Here is a 4,898-nt window from a genome sequence, read left to right as displayed (position 1 = left end):
TGTTTGTGTTAAAAATTTGTGTTTTACTTGTAACGTGGAAGCGGGACTTGAATATTCTAAAGGTCAGTAGTTTACCTTGTTTTTTCATTTCAGGATCAGTATTTTCAGAATATTTTTTCAAAAGGAGAAATCTTGAGTTATTTGATGAAAGCATCTTGGCTGATTGAGTGTGTTGATACCTGACTGAGTAGATACATGATGTGGGTTTTTTCAGCTCTGATACATGGTAGGAGGTTTATAGAGACTTGGACTCAGCTTCCTTTGAATGTGTTTTTCTGAGTCCTGTTTACTGCCTCAGTGGTTCTCATCCTTCAGTGTGCATCAGAATCACCTGGAAGACTGGGTATAGGGTAGAGCTTTCTGCCCCACCCCCAGCTTCGCATTTGCTAGGTCTGGGGCAGAGCTCTGGAATTTGCATTCCCCAGGTGAGGTTGATGCTACTTCTGTGGAGACCTGAAATGTTAGTTTTCAGAGGTTTTTTTCCCCTGCATAATCAGTTTCAAAAGTAGTTATTACTGCACAATGCCGGGGAAGGTTCATGATAGTTCTGGACTTGTTACTTAACAGTACGTTTTGGGACTAAAGTAACAAAAAGCCTGCAAGTCAGGCTGTGACGCCAATATTCCTGTACATGTAGCAGGAAAACTGACTCTCTTTCTCAGAATTTACTAGGTTTTCCAGACTCAACTTTGTGCTCTATGCTTCCACTTCACTGCCTTTAACCATCACAGCCCTGGAAGAAAGAAATCAAATCACCCAAGTTAGATCCTTTGAAATGCCCATCAGGAACACGTAGCCCTGAGACCAGTCAAAAGGAATGGGGCCCCTTTTTTTTGGCTTATATTATGTTTTGCTTTGAGAATAATCGTTGTTTTGTAAATGACTGACCAAGTGAATTGTTTCATTACTTATTTTAGGATAATGTAATTTTAAAGTCGAAAAGGAATCTTCCAGGTTGTCTAACTAACAGATTTGTCAACAGATTATAACCAAGAGGCTGTTCTGTGCGAGGCACAGGGATGGAGCTGTGCATAGAACTCAGCTGGTCCTGTCTTCACGGAGTCTAGAGACTAAAAACAGTCTGGTTTTTTTCCCCACAGTTGTGGAAATTTAGACCCAGTGAGATTAAAATGACTCGGTTAAGGACAAACAGAAGCCCTGGCAACCTTGGTGTTTTGCCCCCTAAGACTAGGTCAGCATTGTTTCTGTGACATCACGTATGTCCCTAATTGGCCTGATAGTGAACTCACGCCAGTGCTTCTACTAGTGTGCGTTCCTGAGTGCCCCCAAACCATATAGGAATCATGACCCCCAGGGAGGAGGCTTGGGAATCCACACATTAAAACGAGCACCCAAGTAGACCTACCCAAGTAGGTCTCATGATCAGGTGAGTCTGAGAAACATTGCTTTACTATATATATATATATATATAATTTTAAAAATACTTTTTATTAATATACATGTATTTGGTAACTTCAAATTTAGAACACTTAGAGTCAGCATGAACAGGGTAAACTATTCTTCAATGATAAAGATTTGAAATGGGGAAATAGATACTGAACTGGTTCATATTAACCTCCCCGTTCAATTTGTCCAGTGAAAACTTGTCTGGTGAAAACTCTTGCATATTAAAAAATAATCAGGCAAATTGACATTTAGCTGTCTTTCCCTTTTGTCTCCTCTTGTCCTATTAAACATTAGATGAGAGAATCTGATTTAAAACATGTTGGCAAATTATGTTGGCAGGTTTTCCAAGTAAAGCAAAAAATAAATGCACATATTTATTAAACAGATATCTCATACTGCTCTTATGGAAGCCTAGTAAAATCTTTGATGAAGTCCTTTTTTTATAAAGCAGTTTATTTCATCTTGATATAATGCCAATACAATATATTTTTTAAAAGCCTTTTGCAATAAATGATTATTGCAAAAATAAATTGATGTGAATTGTCAGAAACTTATTTTGTAAGTGTCTAGTTCTATCACAGGCTGAACAAAGCTCTTTAGTTAATTTGAACTAATTTCAGATTAACAAGGAATAGAGCTGTACCATCTGATTAAGGAAACTGTCTTGTCAGTGTAATAGGATTTTTTCTCTTCCTGGTGATCTTTCAGTGTTGACTGGTGTGTTTTCATGAATATGTATAGAAATTGTAAGGAAAGCTATTTCATAGGTTGTTTAAAATATAAACTGAAGGATTTAAAGTCACTGAGTACTCCTTTACACAAAAATTTATTCCAGTGCAAGTGGAATGGCATATCACATCAATTTGCATAATAGTTTATCTGAGTTAATTTGTAAGAGAAAGAATCTGTACCTCCCCTTACCCTGCAATACGAATCCTGGATGCAAACTCTCGGAAAAATCACTGAAGCTCTCCTTTATATATTTATTTACTTGTTGTGGAAAGTGAACAATGCAACTTGGATATTTTGTGGCTATCATGGATTGTAGTTCTCTAATGCCTTGGAAACGTAAACACATGGGCAGGACTGCAGTGTTTGGCCATGCAGGCTGTTACACGGTGCTTTTCATGGGGACTGTACTATATATACTGTATTATCATACATACTATACTATACTATAATGCCACCACTCACCCGGGAGCACAGCAGAGTGGCTCTTCTATTATAGCCGGTGCCCTTGATGTGTGGGTTTATCTTGTATAAAATAATGAAAAGGATAGCCCTACATCGTGCTTTTCCCCCTGCTACTGTTTCTTTTACCTTCGTTCTGTGTGGTGTCTTTTAACAGCAGACTACAGTTTTCAGGTTAGTGTGAACAGTACTCCAAATACATTATCTGGTCAAACCAGTTTTCATACTTCGTTTTTCATAATCTATATTTTAATCCTAGGTTTGGATTATTCTTTTTCATATTCACACATTTCCTACAATTTTGCTTTTTCCGTAATTTTTTTCACTCTGTTACCATCACTATCTATGTCTAACAAGTGGTTTATTTTGGGTTTATGGTTTGTAGTTTCAGCAGAATTTCCCTGCTTGCTTTGTATGGTTCTTTTAAAGTTGGCTGATGCTTAAATCAGATATAATAAATTCAAAGAGATTAGGGACTGGTTTTAATTGTTATTCCTTGGATAGTGAATTCAATAGCCCTGAATGCTTAATAGATACACTACTTAGTGATCATTCATTTGTGCATTTGAGTACCTCCTATCTGCCAGCTACTTTACTGGGTGCTAAGGATACAGTGGGTAAGAAAAAAATTCATAAAGCTGAGACATATGAAGTAGAAAACGCAAGCTACTTAAACTGTGTCCTTCCTCAGATTCAAGGTCTCTATCCAGTCTGCCTTTCTCTCAATTTTTCAGTCATCCTGTGTTTATTTGTTTAACGTTTCCACCTGTGCCTCCTCAGAGAAATGGGAGAATATCTGTCCACCCCATCTTTTTGGAGGTGGGAGTCCCTTGTGGTCTGTGATGTGGAGATAATGCCTATCTCACGGAAGGAGTTGTGAATTCCTGTCTGTTTTCTTCTCTGGGAGACTTTGTTTCAGATGACTGTGGTTTCCTTAAATATCTGCTGGAACTTACCAGTGAAACCGCTGAATCTGAGGTTTGTTGGTTGGTTTTTATAAGAAGGTGTTTAATAATACATACATTTGTAAAAAAAACAGTTATATTCTATCCTAATGTCAATTTTGGAATTATCCATTAAATCTGAATTTTCATATTTGTGAACATAAGTTCAAAATAAACTCATCATTTTTCACTATAAATATTTCCCCAAATTTTAGTTATAAACTGTTCAAAGGGTGGTACAAACCAGTATCTTTCGATCAATTCCATTCTCCTAAGTTAGTCAAGGGGCTTCCCTGGTGGCTCAGAGGATGTCAAAGTTGGATTATAAGTATTCCGACACACGCAGGTGTGATGCAGAAAAGGGAAACACATGTCTGTTTAGGGGCAGCAGTTTTTTTAAAAACACAATCTGCCACCAGAAACGTTTCTCAGCTCTTTCCTAAGTTTTATCTGAAGCCTGAGCTAAGAGGTCTGAGCCAGACCTGTTTCTTGCTATTTCTTTTCAACACACCTATAACCAGTATGCTCCCTGCAACAGTAGCTAAAAAAGTGTTGCTACAGCTCACAGAATGTCTCCACTGAAATAGAATACAAATGACCTAACTTTGGGGAGTTACTACAAACCAGCCCCAGAGAGAGAAGAGAGAAAAGGAGGAATAGGAGGGAGGGAGGGATGCTGCTTTTTTGAACTAATTGAGATTCAGAATCCTTCTAGCTTTGAAATTTCTCTAATGTGCTTGGCATCAGAGTAGCATTAAATTATAGGATTTCTACAACTTTTGCATATATTCTTGGAAGATGAGGTTCATTTGCATTTTGCAGTTTTTAATAGTCCTCTTTCCTAAAAAAAACTTTGTAAAGTTATATGCATGGTTTTGGCTCCCTCTGCTGGCCAGTCCTATGTGCTTTGTAAGTTTTACACAGAGAACAAAAACCAACACACCACTATCGAAACAGATTTGGGTTTTTCACCCTGCAAAGTTTAGTGCAATTTTTCAGTTTAATGCTTTCAAATCTATGGCAGTCTTTCAATTTGGTAACCACGTTTTTATTCTGGTGCTACCTTTTCCTTCAAAGTTATAACTGAAAACAAAGGCTACATTTAGCAAAAACATAAAGTTTAGAAAGTATTTCAAATAGAAATGTGTGATTCCGTTTATCTTGACTTTTTCTCAAGCTATCTGTGGTGAAGGTACCAGTTATGCAGACTGATGCCATTGCATGTACCCATGGCAACGCGAACAGGTCCAACAAGCTCCTCAGCTGCTCACCATGACAACCATTTAAGCTTTAGCCATTTAAACTCACCACCTCTGCATCATCTGGGCAATGTTTCTCTTTCTTAGAAAGGATAGA

Source organism: Cervus elaphus, chromosome 12, assembly GCF_910594005.1.
Source record: "Cervus elaphus chromosome 12, mCerEla1.1, whole genome shotgun sequence".
NCBI lineage: Eukaryota > Metazoa > Chordata > Mammalia > Artiodactyla > Cervidae > Cervus > Cervus elaphus.
The sequence above is the reverse complement of the archived record's forward strand: the minus strand, read 5'-3'. Positions refer to the sequence as shown.